This window comes from Amblyomma americanum, chromosome 1 (genome assembly GCF_052857255.1).
Source record: "Amblyomma americanum isolate KBUSLIRL-KWMA chromosome 1, ASM5285725v1, whole genome shotgun sequence".
NCBI classification, from domain to species: Eukaryota; Metazoa; Arthropoda; class Arachnida; order Ixodida; family Ixodidae; genus Amblyomma; species Amblyomma americanum.
This window is the reverse complement of record NC_135497.1, coordinates 521,733,901-521,754,872: the sequence shown is the minus strand read 5'-3', so window position 1 is coordinate 521,754,872 and position 20,972 is coordinate 521,733,901. Positions and strand designations below refer to the sequence as shown.

The window sequence follows — 20,972 nt, the reverse complement described above, 5'->3', positions numbered from 1 at the left end:
GGGTGGATGGAGGACAATACATCTGGACTTTCATTAATACCGTGAAGAATTCTTCCAAATTTGTAAATAAAGTACGACTCGCGTTGTTCTCTTTCCCGGGTGTTGTGGAACCCACCCTGTAGGACTGTTTACTTAATTGCATCAAATGGATGGTTTCTCTCATTAAGTGTTTTGTCAAGAGAAGGTTGGGTAGGGATAAGATATGCGCCCGGTGGTTATTAAAGCGAATTCGTAAACGGTTGACGGTCTGTCCAATGTACTGCATACTACGCACACTGCATTCTAGGAGGCATATTACGTTGCAGAAATCACAATCAAAGTTGGCATTAATTTTTCATTTGAAGCCTGAAGTTGTGCTTACTTCACAGCTTGGTGTTTGTATGTGTTTGCAGGCCTGGCATATACTTTTTCCACTGAGCCGGCACCACAAAACCGGCTGGTAATTTGTTTTTGAGTGTAATAGAATGTTTTTAATGTTTTTGGTCGTCTGTAGACTGCGTGAGGTGAGCAGTGAAAAATTTTGGTGTGGCGCTCGCATTGTTCGAGAATGTTGAAATGTTTTCTGAGGAATTTTGTTTACATAGGCGGGTTACTGGTGAAGGTAAGTACGAGATTTTCCCGGTGATCTGTTTCCTCGCTGTAGCGACGTCCCTCCAGTATTTGCTCTCGGTTGAGTTTTGATGCACTTTCAATGGCATCGTCGACAATGGCGGGGGGGGGGGGAATATCTCTGATTAATGAGGACTTCTCGCATGCGTTTGGAATTTTTTACGAAGTCCTCGTCTTGGGAACATATACTTTTAAATCTATGTGCCTGAGAGTATGGGATGCTTGTTTTATCCCCGTATTCACAAACTGGCCTTACCTTTACCTTACCTTAACTCGAATGGCGATTTTAAGAAAGGTTACTGAAAGTGAAAGGCAAGGGAAAGGCCAACCTGTGTTTCAGAAATCCACCTTTCGGCAGCCTTACGGAAAGTGCCCTTAGCCACAGAAGTAAGAGGTATGGTAACGAGGCTAAGGAAATATTAATGCTTGGCGCATCAGTGGATGTACTGATAACTTGTTTTGTATACATTAGAAAGCAGTAAACATATACTGGAGCTGTTATAATCATTCAGTAGACGAAATTAGCTAGCCTGACTCAAATTTTTATGCATGTTTCCTCTTCGTCTAGCCACAATGATAGGCAGCCGTCGCTACAAGAAGCTTTGTTGAGTCGACGTCAGTTTTCGTTTACTTTCTTGTGCCTCGATCGTGGTGTGTTGTGCTTGTGCGCGTTTTTTTTTGTTGTTGTTTTGCGCTCAACGTCAAACATGTTATTTTTTTAGAATTGTTGGCAAATACAGAGATGCTGGTAGAAGAGACAACTGCGATACAAGAAAATTTCCCCCCATAGCCGCTTTGATGATGCTGCTTCCACCGCAGCCGCCGCCGCCGCCGCCTTGTGCGGCTCGGCCGTGGTTTCTGCAAGACCCACTGCTGAAGGCGTCGCGGAAATCGGGCATATCTTTATTTTATTATGCGACGGGTTCACAGTGAAGGGATGACGAGAGTAGTATTTCTATTATTGCGCTGGTCTGTTCCGAAGCGCCCTCAGCGGCGGTATCGATGCGAAACTAGCCAGGCTTAGCGACGAGCAGGGCAGTCAGGAAGCAGCGTAGTCCGTCGCCCGGCGGGCCCGCAGGTGGTGTCGCTGCCGGAAGGTGCACTCTCGCGCAGGCATGCTGTCATTGCTCTAATACTGCAGACAGACTTTCTGATAGCATGGCTGTTTTGTTCTTTCTGGTGTGAACGTGAAGTACACCAAGCCAGGTGGCCAGCTGGCCTAGCTGAATCCCGTGCGCGGGCGTCAAAAAATGAGATGAAGATTGTTCTTGACGTAAATAATAAAACACACGATAGAAAAATGTGAACAATGTATCATCTTTGTTGAGTACTGGCCAATACTGAGTTGCTAGTAAAAGTGACAACTGTGATGCGAGCAACTTTCTTGCGAGAACCGCCTCTCAGCTTCCGTTGGCCCGCCGTTGTCGTCTAGCTCGCTTAGCGTCCGCCAGCTCTGGTGCCGAAGGCGTCGTGCAAATCGACCATATTTTTAGTTTATTGGGAGATGTAGCGGTTGACAGCACAGTGATATCAACAGTACGCCATTATTACAGCTCAGGCGACTTCTGAAGCGCCGTGTGCTGCTGCATCGATGAGAAACAGGCTATAGGCCTAGCGGCGACCAGGGCAGCCGGGCGCAGTTCGTAGCGCGGCGTGCCCGCGGGCGGTGCTGTAGCCGAAAGCTCGCTACTTGCTCAGGCATGCTTTGTCGCTGCTCGACGAGAGCAGGCAGTCTTTCTGATAACATAGATGTTTTGTCTTTTCTGGTGCGAACTTCAACACGTGACACCGGCCGTGGGCAGCGCTTGAGCCGAGCTGCGCATCGATGCTTGCCGATCGGTGCTTCCCTGCATGCAGTGGGGCGGCAGTTCGCAAGCGGCGACCAGAGCGGCGCACAGACGAAGTTTTCGCACATGTCTCACCTGCATTAGTTTTTGAATATCTTCGGTTTAGGGAAACTTGGCCAGTGCCGGAAACAATGTTAATACGATTACGGCGGATACAATAGATACCACAGATAAGGATACATCGACAGGTTAGCCGGCGACAACTTGGAAAGTTCTCGCACCGTAAACGCGAAGGATGGTAAGCAGTCGCAGTAGCAGCTTCACGGGGCCAACTCGTCCGTTACGGCAGCGGTGCAGCGGCAGTACAGACAAGAGTTCCAGCACTGCAGGCTTCGAAAAAAGGTACCTCGCGAGAAGCTCATTGTCGAACAGCTCCATCGGGTACTGGCGATCCTTCAGCACTCGCCATGCCGGCTTCGCACGATTTGGCACCTGATCGATTTCTTCCAATAAATCCCTGAACTTGATAAATCGGAAAAGCGGTCGTCGATAATACTCGGTCGCCATGTTGAATTGTCGAAAGGAGGTGCTAAAGGTAGGCCAGGGGCTACCGTCGCGAACGCACCTTTTCCGAGGCCCAAAGGCCGGCTAAAGGTGCAGTTTAAGGGTAAGGTTGGTTTCTGAAACCCGGAAATTAGCCGTAACGGTAAGCATCTCAAAAAGGAAGGTAAATGTAGGTTTGTGAATACGGGGGTGAGAGTGACGAGGATGGCAGCTTTGGAAGTTAGGTATTGTAGGCGGTCCGCCTGTTTTCTATATCCATCGGTGGTAAGTGAGCCTTCGTTTATCGAAATCTCAACATCTAGAAGGTTAATTGTGGTGTTGGAGTACGTGTAAGTGAGGGAGATGTCGTGGTGAACGAGGTCGAAGTTTTCAATAAAACGTATGAGTTCTTGCTCTGTGTCAGTCTATATTAAAAAGATGTCATCCATGTAGCGTTTGTATAGGGTGGGCTTAATGGGGAAATCTTACAGAAATTTGCATTCCATACTATGCATGAAGATAAAACTTAAAAGGATGACGCCGACCAAAAGTAAAAAACAAAAAAACAAAACAACATAACGTTTCGGCTCCCGTACGGGTGCCTTGTTCTCAATGAAACCCACCGCCAGACACCCGCCGGTAAAAATGGGTACCAGCGGCTCCCGGCCTGACGCCCGGCATCCTTTAGGGGTGTTCGCCTGGGAGAAACTCCGTAAACACTGCTGCGGCCCTCGCGGGTCGAGTTCTCGCCCAGCTGCGAACGTACACCTTCGGCCAACGTGGTTACAAGTCTCATTGTGAACAAGGCTCCCATATGGGAGCCGAAACGTCACTTTGTTGTTTTTTTTGTTTTTTACTTTTGGTCGGCGTCCTCCTTTTAAGTTTTATTATGATTGTCCCCGAACAGAGGAGTTTTCGTCCAACTCTCGAATTATGCATGAAGATATTGGCGTGGGTGGGGGCCACCCTTGTACCCATGGCTGTGCCGTTAATTTGCAAATAGTGTTAATTGTTATATTCGAAGTTGTTATATTCGAGTACGATATGTGGGGTAGGGGATTCCTCCTTTCTGTTTTGTTGATACGCTTCGATCAGATATTTGATGCCGTCGGAATGAGGAATGTTTGTGTAGAAAGACCCTACATCTAGTATTGCCAGGAAGGCTCCTTCCGGGGGTATGAGATCTGCTATTGCGCGAAGGAAATGGTTTGTGTCACGTATGTAGGATGCGTGGGTTGTCGGAATATGTCTAATTAGTGTGTCAATGTAACTAGAATTTGGTTGCGTAATCATGCCGATGCCGGATACTATAGGGCGGCCAGAATTATTCTTTTTGTAGATTTTCGGTAACATGTAGAATAGGCCTGGCGACAGGTGTGGTGCGGTGAGGACTTTAGATAACTCTAGGGATATGTCCCCATTCTTCGCAAGTGCATCCAGAGTCTCCGCTACAATAAGTTGGAATTGCGAAGTTGGGTCTGCTTCCAGACGTTGATAGAAACCAATGTCAGAGAGTTGTCTCAAGCCTTCTTCAATGTATTATTCGCCGTCCATGACAACTATACCACCTCCGTTATCCGCTGGCGTTATGTTTATATCTGTCCTTCTGCTGAGAGCCTTCAATGCATCCCTTTGTTTTTAGGCAAGTTCTGCCTCCCTGCAGTGTGGTTCTTGAGGGCGTAAATTATGTCCTTCTGCACGGCGTTAATGTGCATGTCCAAGTGTTTGTCCCTCCCTATATTAGGAGTCCAGTGGTGGTTAGTAATGACGAATTATCTGCTATTCGTGGTAACCCGTCACCGATCAAAAAAGTATTTCCGGAGTCGCAACATTCGTGCACAGTTGTTCAAATCTTTTAACACCGAGAATTCGTTGTATTTAACGGTGGTAAGGCAAAATGTAAGGCCTCGAGAATGGACAGATCTTTCCTCCATCGTTAAGGCACTGATTAATAGATTAGTAATATTATGCTGGAAAGAAAGGTCGGCGCTTGGAAGCGCAGGCTTATTATCATTAGATGCTGTCATTCTAGATTTTTCTACATGTGTTTTTTTAACTGTTGATGTTTCTGTCGATCTATTCGATTTGTTGTTGGAGCTTATTGTAATAGTGAGGTTAATATTTTTAGCTGCCTCTGTTCTTGATTCTTTATCGCTTATTATTGAATTTGAACACGCGAGGTGTAGAACCCCGTCTCGAATGAATTTTTGCGTTTGGTCTTGCGTACCTCAGTCGCTTTCTTTTCTTCAGAGAACATAAGCTCTGTGGCCTCCGGCGTGTTAAGGGCAATTTGTTGATGAGCACGACTCTCTTCTATTCTCAGAGCCATCAACGCCTTCTCAAAGTGGGCAATGGTAACTACAAGCAAATTTAAAGAGGCAGATTGTAGTATACGATTCATATTATCCTTCTCTTCACACAGGTCACTCAGTGATGATGTTAACGACACTTTTAAACCTTTTGGTACGATTTTTGATTGAAGATGGGTATTTAGGCTATGAAAATGTAGTTCATGCCTAATTCGTTTATCCACAATTTTTCTTCATTTTAAATATTTGGACTCATTTGAGGAAGGCTGTCGGTAGGATGAGCGAGAGAGAGTCGGCGTACTCACGCGGCCTGAATGTCACTGTTGACGAACCCGTTGTGCCGAACCGCAGCGCTTTCGAAGTTCGCAGCGTGACACAGGGGTGCTGGGAAGTTCTTTCCGGCTGGATATCGTATCAACCTGACCCTCCAACGTGGAAGGCAGGTGACGCTGCGCTGCACTAGAAGAGCCTGATGCTCCGCCTGGGTTTGCTGGAGTACTGGCGCCGCTCGGTCCGGATTTCGGTGTTGTGCTGGGAGTGGTAGGGGTATACACATGGTTGGCCTTAGATGGAGGTTGCTTCCGGTGGGTTCCAGCGGATAAGCTAGTTGCTGAAGTGGGTTTCTAGGCAATGCTATCTCGTGTGGCGTCCCTGGGCGACTTCGGGATTGCGGGAACAACTTTACTGTCCAATTTGCGAAGAGGTGGTGGCCGTGTTGGTGTCGGCAGTAGAACTCTGCGTTGGATCACGGTTGATCTTCACCGGCCATCTCGGAGAGTAGCCTTAGGTTTTCTTGCGGTTTCTCGGAACGGCATCCTTGTAGGAGGATCAGTGTTTCACTCTCCTCTACTTGTCGCTGCGTCTCCGCGATGGTCGGGAACTGTGGGTCTCCGGCTTGTATGTATTCTTCCTTGTGGCTCTTGAGGACCTCTGAGTATGTGCGAACTCATCGGGTGTGACGCGGCACGGGGAACCGCCGGTAATCCTCTCTTGTCGGCAAGTGGTCTTGCCAATTTGTCAGGAAATATCGCTGGTAGTCAAGGAGGAGGTTATAAATGTGTCATGATAAGGTTGAAATTCCACCAAAACTTTGATGAACTCCATCTGCTGCGACGACACTAGATGGTGGATACGTCTCCAGCGAATTTTCATGCACAGTGCACATGTGTCCGGTTAAGCTCGCGGCGCCGCTTATTCGCCCTTGACTCTGGCTGCCGAAGAGGTCCCAGATGACGGTAGTCTCCGGCCCAGTCTACATTTTATTCTGTTTATTTGTTTACTCTTTATGGCCGCCCGATCAAAACGCACGACAGAATTTTTTGTCGCGCATAGTCGCGCGACACAATTTTGTGTCGCAAGACAAGCTGTCTTGTCGTGCCTAGTGTCGTTCGACAAGCTTCGTGTCGTGGATTCTTTCGCGCGACAAAGTTGTTTGTATTAGGTTTTGCCGCACGACAGACATCTTTTCTGCATTTCGTCGTGCGAAGAAGGTCCCTGTCGCAGCATTTGTCGCGCGACAGGTTTCTGTTGCAGGTACTGTCGCGCGACAGGTTTCTGTTGCAGGTACTGTCGCGCGACAGAGGGAGTCGTGCCGCGCGACAGAAATTTCGCGCCTCAACAAAGTTGCCTGTCGTGGGTTCAGTCACGCGACAGACTTCTATCGCGAATCTTTTCACGCGACAAAAGTACCTGTCGTGCGCCCTGTCGCGCGACACAACAGCTTGTCGTGGGATATGCCGCGCGACAGATACCTGTCGTGGGATGAGTCGCGCGACAGATACCTGTCGTGGATTGTGCCGCGCGATAGATACCTATCGTGGGATGTGTCATACGACAGATTCCTGGTGAGGGTAATTGTTTTACTGCAGAAGTCTAGAAATACTGTCGTGCGGTCGTGTGACAGCGATAGGATCAAATTGACCAAAGATGCTTCAAAGCGCGTTCACTGTGGCGAGTCGCGAACAGGATGCGAGGTGCTCTGGTCTGTTTGTGACGGGCACCGAGCGAAATGATGTTCTCATTCACATTGGCGAATCGAGTTTTCAACTCGCTTCCCGCGACCTGGCTCTCTCACCGAACGAGAATTGGCTTAGAGGAGAGGCACTGCTCGAGCACTCAACTAATTCCCTTCTGTTCCCATGTGACAGTGTGACGAAAGTAGTGCATATGCTCAAGAGTATAATGCGGCTTTGAAAGCCCAAAAAGCTGTAATGCACAAGCGACGAAGCCAGCGGGGCCTGCGTATCCGCACGCGCTTGCGGTGGCGGCATGTTGCTGCAGCCACGACCGCGCCTGCCCACCAATCGGTGTGCGCAAGTCGAGTGGCGCTACTGAAAGTCAGTGTCCTCTTGGCTTCTGTGACATGTTCAAGCCATGTAACATAATGTACCGCAACTACTACATGCGGAGAAAAGGCCAAGGACACTTCTATGCGTCGCGGAAAAGAATGTCGTTAATCGTCAATCAGGGAAAATTACTCGCCATAACCATCCGGCTACACAAAGTCAGCATGTGTGTACATGCACGCAGTTCTCTGTATAAATGTTCAAAGCAACCCCGATATCATTTTTCCGCGTTTCAGCTTTAAGGGCGTCAGTTGTTACTAATTACGTTTGTGAAGGACACGTCTGTCTGCAGGGAAGGTCAAATTGGCCAAGACAATTACCACACTATATCACATAGCAACAGCGGGCGCGTAGAGCCTCAGTTGTCACAGATACCTTCGATCCGTTTTACATATGCCAGTATAGCGGCTATCGAAGTGGAACCCCGGGGACCCCCATTTGCATCAAATTTGGGGGCCGCCCGTTTGACGCATAACGATCGAAGTGGTATCATTTGACTTGTCATGTTCCTGAGGACAAAGTAAATATTAAGATGAAGCCCAAAATATATGTGGGATTCGCACCGACGACCTTTTCGCCCCCAAACCGTGCATTCCGGGGACTTCCAGACAGCCATAAGGCCTAATCGTTTGTCGCAGAGGGTTCCGGATGCGGTCAAACAATTCGTCTTGTTGTAATACACACTTTTATAAAATTCGTTAACTGATATATAAGGAGGAAACATACCGGATATAGCGAAGGTGGCTGTAAATCGAAATAGTAGTGCAAAATCTTTGAAGTAGATGACGCTGCTTGTATCTTAGAACGAATGTTTCCGAAAAAAATGCCCTCAGATGTTTGTATTTTGTATTCTCCACTTTTGATGAGCACCCCGATCTAGCACCCCTATCTAAACACTTGAAGCTCTCGTAGCTAACGCTCTTAAGTCCAACGCTGATGCAGTGTTGGCGGAGAATTTTTAGCGGCAGTGACGTGGTGCTTATCATAAAATAGCAAAAAAAATACTTTATGATGTCGTTCATTGCCTTCACTGAAAGTTTCATGACGGTGACACGAAAATGTCGCTAAATATAGACAGCAGCGTATGTAGCCGGAGGTGAAATGCGGCGGCCGGCGAGTTTGAACCGATTTGATTCTCGGTCGAAATGAGAATAAACTCTTGGGACTGACATCAACCGCGCGCTTTAAAGTTTCGCCTGGTTTGACACAGTCTAGCTCCTGTGCACCCGCGCTCGGTCCTCTAAACTACTCTGGTCCCAGTGTGACTGTGTCCTATGACAATCTGAGCGAACAGGAGGATGTCTGGGGGTGTTGATGGGCACCACGGCCATACAGTTGAGCGACATGATAGCGTACGGGCGCGGCATGCCAGCCTGAATACCGGCCGCCAGCGTCAGAAAAATGCGACAGTAATGTTTGTTGAAATCCGTACTAAGCCGTCGGATGGAGTATCGTTGGCCAATATCGAGTTGTTGGTAGAAGCGATAACAGGAATACAAACAAATGTCTCCCCACAGCGCCTTTAATTGCTGCTGCTCAATCGCGGCTCTCCTGGCCTCAGCTGGCTCCGCTCCTGAAGGTGTCGCGGAAACCGAGCATATCTTTGTTTTACTATGAGAGGAGGTTCACAGTAAAACGATGACGAGAGCAACACCTCAGCGCTAGCCAGTTTCGAAGTGCACTCAGCTGCTGCATCGATGTGAAACCGGCTAGGCTTAGCGACGACTAGGGCAGCCAGGGGGTAGCGCGTAGTTCATTGCCTGGCGCGCGCGCGGGCGGCGTCGTTACCGAAAGCTCGCCTCGCTCACTCCCGCTGGCTCACTGATTGGCTCAACAGCTTGCGACCTTCACTCGGAAGGCTGGAAAATCGAGAAGCGAGCGACTGGCGCTGCGACTGAGCGATACTTTATGCCCATGTTTGCAGTACTGGTGAACAACCTTTAACGCCCATGTGCTTGGGTTATCGGCTGCGTTGCGGCGAGTCTTAATTGAGGTCGTCGGCGACGCCATCGTCACCTTTCGTGGCGCCCAGGTTGAGAACTTCAATTCTAGCACGTGCGAAAACAGCTCGTATTTATCGGAACGATACGATCTCAAAAACACGCCTGCTTCGATGCGCTAGTGGGCTCTTGCTCTTGATCAGGATGCGGATGGGCTCAGGATGGGCTCTTGATCAGGATGCGGCAAGTGCTAGCCGCTGTTGCATATTAGCTAAAGTGAGACGCAAGTATCGACGTAGTTTCGTAACGCAGTTGATATCAAAGCAATCCGCTTGTACTGGTCACCGATTAAGCTGTTAAGTTTCATGATCTCCGGTGAGTGTGCCAGTGTCGCGCAAATTAATGCATCGCAGCTACTCTCCATCGTGCCAATTGCGTTCAACTTATCCACGATATTCGCCAGCTTGAGATACGGCGCTTTTCTTCGCTGTTTTTGTCGCAACTTAGTGATTTTATCTGGCATCAAACGAAATTGCATTCTGTCAACACCGTCGTCTGCTCCGTCGTCTGCTAGGACATCCGGGTCACTTCAGGGGATCACAGGATCGCAGCTTCTACAAACGACATGCCAGAAAAAGTAACTGAAAGCGCTTTAGTATTCTTAAGTATTCTAAAAATAATTTGAAATAAATGCAGTGTCTTTATTGTGAATATAATATAAATATTCATGGTTTAAAAAACAAGTTTTTTTTTTCCGATTGCAATTTTTCACCGACACAAAAGCGCAGCGGTCGGCGCCATTGTAGTGCAACCAACGCGTCGTGTTTTGTATTATTTGCCTCTTTGAGGCATTGCTTGAGTACTTGTACGGCGGACAAGTGTGAAGAACTCATTCAATAGAAAGGTGAGCAGGAGTGTGTTTTGGAAGCCAACGACTAGGATTTCGGCCTGTCAACATTGGCGAGTTTCAACGGGTAAGCCATGAAGAAAGACAGTGCTGCGACGTCTTGTCATCTGTAAACGGAGCGAGGACTCCTGCGCCGTTTTACTAAGCCTGGATGAATCGCATGGCCGGTGAGTCCCGCTCTGCATTTCTTTGCTAATGATCTGTATTCGCACGCGCTATTTGTATGCGGCTATATAGGGAATGGAGTGGAGGCAGTCCGCCTGCGGTTGCCGCAGCTATAATGCGGCGCCAAAAAAGCAGGGCCTATATCCTGCATGACAAGTGTTGTTCTCATTGCCTTTATGTGCATTTATTACTCGCGTGCCGCGGTAAATAAAATGGCACCAGGTATCACAACAGAGTTACGCTTTCGCTTGCTAGCGCTTCGACACTCGGTGCAAAAGCATGGATTTGCACTGCGTAGAAGACGATGAGCGAGAAGTGCCGCGCGGCCGAGCGCTCGCGCTAGGCCAGCTGCGATCAGACACCACACTATTTTGCTCAGGGTTAGTACTCATTGGATTAGTGCTTCGGCCTTAATATGCGTCATACTAAATTTTGAGACAGTGATCGCATGCGAAAGGCTAGTTCATATTCATCGCCTTGTCATTTGTAAACTTGTCTGTGCTTCCCTAGTGGAACAGGATTTGAGGCAGTGTTATGTCAAAGTTAGATCAATCTTGCGTCTCCTGAGCTGCAAACGTTGATGCTCCCTCTCATTCTGAGCACTGCAAGCTGTCGGAGATGCAACTGCACAATTATTTAGGATTTCTACCTTTTTGCTATATCCCTCGCTTTTGCGGCCCGCATTCAAGTCGTTCGCCATTGTCGATGGTTTTTTGTTACTTATTTTCGCTTTGTTATTTATTCTTGGTTACGTGCCATCAGCTGTGGTGCCGGCGATTCTCCGAGCTCGGAACTCTTCCCAGGCACGCGATCGTACCCACAGACCTCCCTTCTCCGCACTCACGAGTGTTCTTTGGTATTTTTTGTTTCTCTTGCCCTTACTTGCATTGCCAGTCGACAAATTTGTGCACCTTTTATTTGTAGGCAGATTTGTTAAATGCGCTAGCAATTTTTCTATGATGCTAAGCTGTGCTGTGAGATATCAAGCTTCTTGCTAGCGAAGGCATGCTTTTTTCCATTCTCTCTTCTCATTTTACCAAGGCAGACTGGTTGCAACTTTCAATTTAATACCTAGACATTGGTGCAAGGCACCATGATAGGAATTAATGAAAACCTGCACATCCTATATTCAAATTCGTGTGCGGTATTTCAGCCAGCTCAACTTTCAGTGTGGTTATAACAGTCATTGTGACTCTTCTCAAAGAATGTATATGGGCGCATTACATAAAATCTGTTCATTTGTTTTGTCATGGGCTAGCTCATTGGTTTTTTATTTACTTATATTACGTCTAAGTTTAGTTTTTAAAGCAGTAGATGATTACCTCTCTTGTCATTCATGACATGGCTACAGCCACTGACAGCTGTTGCTCTGGATGTATTTATTTGCAGTTGGCAGCGGCCAGCATCTTTTGGGCCATGCGTGCTTCCTGCCTTCGGCTGTGTCATCCCTCCTGATCCGTTTATGGTAGTTATTCTTTTTCAGTGATGCATATCTTAGCTGCCTATTTAGAAAAATATTTTCAATATAGGCTTGCAGCTAGGTTTAGAAATGCATGAAACTCTACATGCACTTCACAGTAGTACCTCAGCTTATAATTACCGGAACTGTAGACTTGTACAAAATATAGTCGCTGATGTAGCTCTTGACACAGCTGCTGTTAACATGAACGTGCTTTGATATTGCACACTTGTTGCCTGGTATGCATATATGTCCTCGAAAAGGACCTACATGTTCATTTATTCCTTTAAAAATATTGTGCTCTACAATGATGGTTTACCAGTATTTCTGATACAGAGACCAAATTGTCAGTCAGTAAAGTAACATTGCACGATGACACCAATCCTTGTATGGCATACCATCCTTGCAATGCACTGGGCAAGCTGCTGTCAGTACAGATTTATTGCTGGTTTATTGCCATAGCATATGGTTATACTGCACAGTTTGTACCTCTACCTTCTTAAAGCTGTATACTTGAAAAATTTAAAATTAGTTGAAGGAAAATTCAAGGAAATGTAACAGTAAGTCTCTCACATTTTGGTGGACACTTGAACCATGATATAAGGAAGGGATATAGAAGGGAAGTAATGAAGAGCTGATGCCCATGTTAGATGCCCCTCTTTAGTTAAACATACCTCGCAATTAACACATTTGGTGCAAAACAAACATGGCACTTGCACGCTCACAAGCACCCTCATGTCAGTAAAACAAAGTTCCAATGTTGCCGTACGTTAGAGCTTTGCTCTTAAAAGCGCAGCTGACTGCTGCTCAAAGTTGAGAGCAAAAATATGTCTACTTTTCCTCATGTGCAGTCTGCGCTGCTGGTGCCATTTGCAATGGTGATTGACATTGAGTTGCATGATGCGCAGTGCGTTCCTGGAGTTAGTGATTTTGTCTGTCGTGTGAATGTGCTGTTAAAATTAGTGCAGAACAATGGTTGTATAGTTCATTTTAGGTAACTGTGTCCTGTGCCACATGCTGCCACCCTTTTTCCTCAAATTTCCTAATCTCATTTAGCCATCTCATTGCCACCCATTCATGCATTCACCTACTCTTGGAATCCTCCCAGTGTTTTAGTGTGGTATTGCTTATATCTTCTCGGCATTACACATGCATTGCACTTCCTCTTTGTTGATTTAGTCAAGACATCTCTGTTCATGTTTCTTACATAAGCATAAGAGGCAACTCAAGTGTACCATCTGGGCTTGTGATGCAATGCGTAGGGCCCTTCGTTTTTGAGTAAAACCTGGTTTCTCCCTACTGTTGCACCAATAAAGATTCTTAAAGATCAGGTTCAACGCAATTTCTGTGCAAATGTGCCTGAAAGAAAGTTAGGTTTGAAGGTGCACAAAGCCGAAGAACTGCTTGAGTGTAGTGGATGTCACATGATTCTTACAGATTTTTTTAAAGAATTCTGGTTATTGTATTTCCCTTTTAATGTTTATTGTTTGTCGGTTGCTTATAATTATTGGATAAATTGCAAACTATATGTACTGAGTGGTATTTCGTTCCAATAATTATACCCATTATTATGAAGCTGTGTTGGAAGGTAGGTGTGCATTTAGTATGCGTGCTTTGAATTTCAGTGATTGTTTCTGCAATGCAAAATGAAGGACAGGTCTCTGCTGTGCGAGTTTTTTGCAATGGAGTGAAAGTAGCTGGAGCAGCATTTGCTACTTTGTCACCCAGCCAAAAGTTCTCCCACAGACCACTGAGCTTCTGAGTACCTATGCCTTAAAGCTCGAAGCTCTGGTTGCCCTTTCCGAGGTTTTCTGCATTAACGAGTGCAAGCCCAAGGGCTCAGAGCTAACAAGCATTTGAAACCATAGAGCTATACACAGTTTGCTGGGGCCGTGCAGCAAGGCAGTGTGAATTAGGTCGCGATAAACGTGATTTACTGCAGAAAGCTAGTGTGAAAAAATAGTTGCGCTCACAGAAACCGCTGTTTTTTTCTTAGTCGGTCATTGAAACAGAGCAATGCATGTAAAATTTTATATCTCACTGATCCCTCAATTTTTTTCCAGCTAAAGACCAAGAGTTGCATGGAAGATGTGCAAGCCACCAAGTTGCGTGTGATTTTTGTCAGGGACCTGGAGCAGGCTGGGAAATTAGTGGATGACCAGTGGTATTCACTCAGTAAGGCAAGCTTTTTTTGTAAGTATAGTTTTTGACATGGCCTTGCTTAGGAACGCATGCACTAATCTGACTACTCTATGCCCGCCCATGCTTCAAGATTAGTGAAGTACATGAAAAAAATTGATTGCCGAAAAAAAATTGCCGCTTCTGTTATTTTTTTTTCAGGAAAGTATTTGCCATTTAAAGGGCTGTGAAAACCTTAAAAATTATTATGTGCTTGTTGTGGCTTTTTTATTTCAAATTTCTTCCACGTCTATGTTGGCCTGACCTTGTAGCTTGTCTGCATGAGATTGGCTGCTACCTACAGTTCGCTTTTTTGTTGCTCCTTTATTGCCTGTCACAATTTTTACTTTGTGTGGCAGTGTCATGCAGTTTAGGAAGTAATCTGATCTTATTTCTGCATTGGCCTGAAGTGCTTGCTTTTGCATGTGGGGCAGGTTTATGGTGTCCTTTTGTTTGCTGTAACTGCAGTTTGGCCATGAGAGCTAGAGGCATAGTCCTTTTTTATTTTGATGCAGTGTCATATACTTCATGCATAAAGTAATGAAGTAAGCACTATTTTTTGTAATAAATGAACATTCATTGTAGCTGTGGCCATTATAAGTGCACTTGACTCTAAAATGGCTGTCTTCCGGCATTCAGTATTACTTCTTAAAACCAGCCGGAAGACACAAAACAGGAGAAGAGATGAGCACAAGATGAGGCTGGTCTAACAACTGAAATTTTATTGAAGGAAAGTGGCAAAAGAAGACCTGCAAAGAGATTCAAGCCCGCAAAACCCGAAAGCAGTGAGAGGGCAAAAAACAATCGAAAGGCACTGACGTAATAGTAAACCATCTAAAAAACTAATTCCTTACAGTGAAGGTTCACGGATGGTTTAGCCAGGCACTTGTTCTTTGCCTTACTGATGTAGTAAGCCTCAACTATATCAGGACAGATTTATCACTTCCCTAAACCACTGATGGGCCGCAGAAATCAGGCGTGCAAAAAGAAAGGTCGTCCTCCGATTGCATTCACGAGATTGAACGTGCAGTGTCAGGTGAAAATTCGCCTTCCCCTCTATACAGTGAAAGTGCTCTCAGCCAGGCGCACATTCAGATATCTGCTTGTCTGCCCATAGTAGTTTCAGCACAGAGGCAGTGGAATGCAATAAACCGGTTTACTTTTGCAAGTGGTGAACATTTTTTATCTGCCACTGTGCATAGCGGACGATTACCCGTAGTTGTATCAAGCCTAGTTTGAACGAAGAAGCAAAGGGCTCCTACCTTACTTTTAGCGGTCAAGACAACAGCAACATCATACTTTGGTGCAACTTTCTTGGGACGGTGCGAAATGGCGTGGAGGTAAGGTATAGAGCCCGTCTTTTTGTGCTGCTCAACTACGTCAGCATCATGTGAATGGTGTTCCGTTCCCTCGAGAGAGTAAAAACACACTCTGACAGGTGCGCAAGATGGGAAAGTGGGAACCCAAGTGCCATTGGCTAGGAAACCTGCTCCGAGAATTCATTCTAAACACTGTGATGGCATGACTTCCATAAAGCGGTCGTGATGCATGTGATTGCCAACCTGTCCTTCACCAGCCTTGAGTGGTTCAACTCGCAGCTAAGAGGCTTCCTGATCATGGGCTGTGGCGCCAACATATCGGGTCGTCCGCAAAGCGCAGGTCTAAGTCAAGAGGCTACAAACGGTTATGCTTAGTGAAATTAAGACATAAAAGATCGGCTTTGACCACATGCCTAGAGATTTCTAAAACGTCTTTTGCCAACTTATCTGAGCCCTCCTTGTGCAAAAAATTAGGTAGCTATCAACATAACGAAATGCTACTATGCCGAAGTCTTCCAAACAGGGCTTTGATGCGGTATCGACTCTGGACAGAAGAATGTCGCGGAGGAACAGTGCAACCTGGGACACTCTGCATATGCCTGATTTCTGATGTAAATACTGCCTTGCCAACTCACAAAAGTGGAGTTCTGTGGAGTTCTAGTTTCTTGTGGACAGCAACCTGGGCGGTGCTCTGCAGTGAGCATCGACATGGAGGGCCTGCAGTATTCATTGTCACATGATAGACCTCTGAGGCATGTGCAAACTGCATCAGGTTGAACAATGAACATGCTTTTACAGATGATTGCGTGATTTCGGTTGCTGGCTTCATGGGGCTGTTGTCCTTTTACTGCAAATCCGCATTTGTCAGTTGGCAGCGCGGTATTTACACGCAGGTCGTACCTTTGCTCAGCAACATTTCTTTTTTCTAAAGTCGATAATTCATTAGAGCCCTGTTTGGAAGACCTTGGCATAGTAGCATTTCGTTATGTTCATGACTATCCAATTTTTCTGGACATAGAAGGCTCAGATAAGTTGGCACAAGATGTTTTAGGAGTCTTTTAGGCATGCGGTCAAGGCCTGTCTTTTACATCAGAATTGTCTAAGCAGAACCGTTAGCAGTTTCTTGGTGCAGACCTGCGCTTTGTGGACCAATATGTTTGTCGGGGCTACAGCTAAAGTTAGGGAAAGGCTCTTTTTAGCTACGACTCGGACCACTCGTTTTTGGGGAAGGATGGTTAAGAGGTGTATTTGTCGCTGGTTAAGGTCAGTAAAGATGGAAACACTTGATGGGTGTGCATGACATCAGCTTTACATAAGCCATGCCATCACTGCGGAGGACGCATTCTTGTAGCAGGTTTCCAAGCAGCTGGGTTCCCACTTGCCCAGCTCAACAACCTGTCATAGTATGTTTTCACTCGTTCGAGGGTAAGGAGCACATACTCCGATGATGCTGATACAGCTTACCTCTACAGTATTTCACAGTCTCAAGAAAGTCGCGGGAAAGCGTAGTGCTGCTGTTGTCTTAACAGCGAAGTGCAAGACAGGAGGCCTTTGCGCCGCCATTAAAAAGGCTTGATAAAACTGGGTACTTGTCCACAATGGACAGTGTATGTATCTAGGAACCTGCAACCAAGGCAACGCTGGACAGCATGCGTCAGCAAGCTCGAAAAAAAAGCACGAAACAGTAAATAAATATTGATAATTTTCATTTCAATTCTAGTGGTTTTGTGCACGAATTACTCTGGAATGTACAAAGCTTGTGTTAATTGACAGGCGACCATTTACAAGCTGTGCATTTTTGTGCATACTCTACTCCAGAACACAAATCCTGCGTTAATTGACAGGTGACACAGTAACGAATGTTACACAGTGTACGAGCACTACACAAGACACACTGCAGAAGACAAGACAAACTACAGAAGACAAGACAGACTACAGAAGTCAAGACAGACTTCAAAAGAGAAGACAAACTACAGGAGACAGACTATAAAAGACAAGACAGACTACAGAAGACAGGACTACAAAAGACTACACAGACTACAGAAGACAAGACAGACTACACAAGACATGCCCAAAATACGACAAGACTACAGACCACAGAAATATCTGTCTTAGAATGCTGTAGTGCGTTTTGACTGGGAGGGGCACGCGAGTGCACGTGTCTCTAATTTTTATCTGTTGGACGATCCCCCACCGTCTGTTTTTATGCACCTTACTCGCCACCGCTCTGTTGCCCTTGAGGAGTGGCCATTATCCCCTCCCGCTCCTCGTTTTTATTTCTTTTTTTTCTCCTCTCGTGTCGGCTCTCCGCGGCTGCGGGGTGGGCGGCGGGGGACAGCGCGTTTTTCGTCTTTATTTTTTTTCCTTTTTTCTTTCTCTCTCTCTCTCTTTTGTACTACTCTTTCCTCTGCGCCGATTTTCGTTCCAGCTTCCGTTTGTTTGTTTTGTTCATGTGTCATACATGTGTGCCCATTCCAACTCTTTAAGAAGAGGAAGAAGATCGCTGTCACTGCAGACTTGAGAAAGAACAGGCTCTGTCCGAAACGTCTACTCAAAATAAATTTATGGCTAAATGAAGCGTTTCACAACTTTGCATTTTGCCTCTAGCAACCCAATACATTTACCTTTCTATACTGCATTTCATCGATGGCTGCTAGCAACGCTTCTAAAACAATTCCATAAGAGATTTCCTATTCATCCGCCAAAATGGGCAGTAATTCGAGATTCACATACTAAACACCTCTTCAACCATTTTGACGATGCGAGTCGGTGCTCCCCGGCCTTCATTACCCAACCTGGAGCCAATATCAGCGACCTCAAGAATCTACTGGACTTTGTGTCTCTAAGTGTGATCGGTGTGATTCTGCACTTGGGAACAAATGATTTCAGCACCGACGACATCCAGACTACGATCGAAAATACGCAGAAGCCTTCAACATCATCCGCACTGAGCGACCCAAAATTCAAGCAACATATAACGTATGCAACGCTGGTACTAGCCCGCTCCCCAAACCGCCGGCGACAGTCTAGTAACTGACGATTCGTTGATAAATTCGTTGATATATATATATATATATATATATATATATATATATATATATATATATATATATATATATATATATATATAACTGTATTTTCTAAACTGCACTTTCTAAAAATGTTGTACAACATTGATTACATTTTCGAGGTTTATCGTTATCGATTTTATATATATATATATATATATATATATATATATATATATATATATATATATATATATATATATATATATATAGCAGGTAAGTTAAAGGAAATGAGGGGCCCGTTTGACAAACCTATGAAGGGAGCCAACAGTCAATGAAACCAGGGTGCATAGGGGAATGTTTTTTATGTGTTGTGCTTATCAGTGGGATATTATAGTAATTAGATTAATAAATCGCTTAAAGAAAATGACTTATTAAGCAGCAGAAAAAACAACCATGCCGCCGGTGGGATCCGAACCCACGACCTCCGAATATTGCGTCCGGTGCTCTTACCAACTGAGCTACGGCGACGGCTGTCCAATATGCTGCTCACGTGGGTATTTATGTTCATTGCTTGTAAGCGAACCTTGAGAGTGTTCACCAGCGCCACTCTCGACCATAGCGGCGGACGTAGCACGTCCTGTAATACCGCGAGCGTGACGTGGAGCGTCATCTAACGTCGTGGGCGGAAACTGTGCGAGAGCCCTCTTAAGCTACCTATGGCATCAAGACTGCCAGAACCGAGACCCTCGTTAAGCTATTAACAGGTAAGTTAAAGGAAATGAGGGGCCCGTTTGACAAACCTATGAAGGGAGCCAACAGTCACCGAAACCAGGGTGCATAGGGGAATGTTTTTTATGTGTTGTGCTTATCAGTGGGATATTATAGTACTTAGACTAATAAATCGCTTAAAGAAAATTACTTATAAAGCATAGAGAAAACAACCATGCCGCCGGTGGGATCCGAACCTACGACCTTTGAATATCGCGTCCGGTGCTCTTACCAACTGAGCTACGGCGACGGCTGTCCAATCTGCTCCTCTCGTGGGTAATAATGTTCATTGGGTGTAAGCGAACCTTGAGAGTGTTCACCAGCGCCACCCTCGACCTTAGCGGCGGACGTAGCACGTCCTGTAATACCGCGAGCGTGACGTGGAACATCATCTAAGGACGACGGCGGAAACTGTGCGAGAGCCCTCTTAAGCTACCTATGGCATCAAGACCGCCAGAACCGAGACCCTCGTTAAGCTATTAGCAGGTAAGTTAAAGGAAATGAGGGGCCCGTTTGACAAACCTATGAAGGGAGCCAATAGTCACCGAAACAAAGGTGCATAGGGGAATTTTTTTTATGCGTTGTGCGGATCAGTGGGATATTATAGTACTTAGATTAATAAATCGCTTAAAGAAAATTACGTATAAAGCGGCAGAAAAAACAACCATGTCGCCGGTGGGATCCGAACTCACGACCTCCGAATATCGCGTTCAGTGCTCTTACCAACTGAGCTACGGCAACGGCTCTCCAATCTGCTGCTCTCGTGGGTATTTATGTTCATTGTGTGTAAGCGAACCTTGAGAGTGTTCACCAGCGCCACCCTCGACCATAGCGGCGGACGTAGCACGTCCTACGTCATCTAACGGCGAGAGCGGAAACTGTGCGAGAGCCCTGTTAAGCTACCTACGGCATCAAGACTGCCAGAACCGAGACACTCGTCAAGCTATTAGCAGGTAAGTTAAAGGAAATGAGGGGCCCGTTTGACAAACCTATGAAGGGAGCCAACAGTCACCGAAACCAAGGTGCATAGGGGAATGTTTTTTTATGTGTTGTGCTTATCAGTGGGATATTATAGTACTTAGACTAATAAATCGCTTAAAGAAAATTACTTACACAGCAGCAGAAAAAACAACTATGCCGCCGGTGGGATCCGAACCCACGACCTCTGAATATCGCGTTTGGTGCTCTTACCAACTGAGCTACGGCAACGGCTCTGCAATCTGCTGCTCTCGTGGGTATTTAAGTTCATTGGGTGTAAGCGAACCTTGTGAGTGTTCACCAGCGCCACCCTCGACCATAGCGGCGGACGTAGCACGTCCTGTAATACCGCGAGAGTGACGTGGAACGTCATCTAACGGCGAGGGCGGAAACTGTGCGAGAGCCCTCTTAAGCTACCTATGGCATCAAGACTGCCAGAACCGAGACCCTCGTTAAGCTATTAGCAGGTAAGTTAAAGGAAATGAGGGGCCCGTTTGACAAACCTATGAAGGGAGCCAACAGTCACCGAAACCAAGGTGCATAGGGGAATGTTTTTTTATGCGTTGTGCTGATCAGTGGGATATTATAGTACTTAGATTAATAAATCGCTTCAAGAAAATACTTATAAAGCAGCAGAAAAAACAACCATGCCGC

At 46.0% G+C, this 20,972-nt stretch overlaps 1 non-coding gene across 1 annotated transcript; it reads right to left on the bottom strand.

The window, feature by feature from the left end:
* Positions 1-19,026: 19,026 nt before the first annotated feature.
* TRNAL-CAA (transfer RNA leucine (anticodon CAA)) lies at positions 19,027-19,100 on the bottom strand. Its single transcript has one exon. It is a non-coding gene; the product is annotated as a tRNA-Leu (tRNA).
* Positions 19,101-20,972: the final 1,872 nt, after the last annotated feature.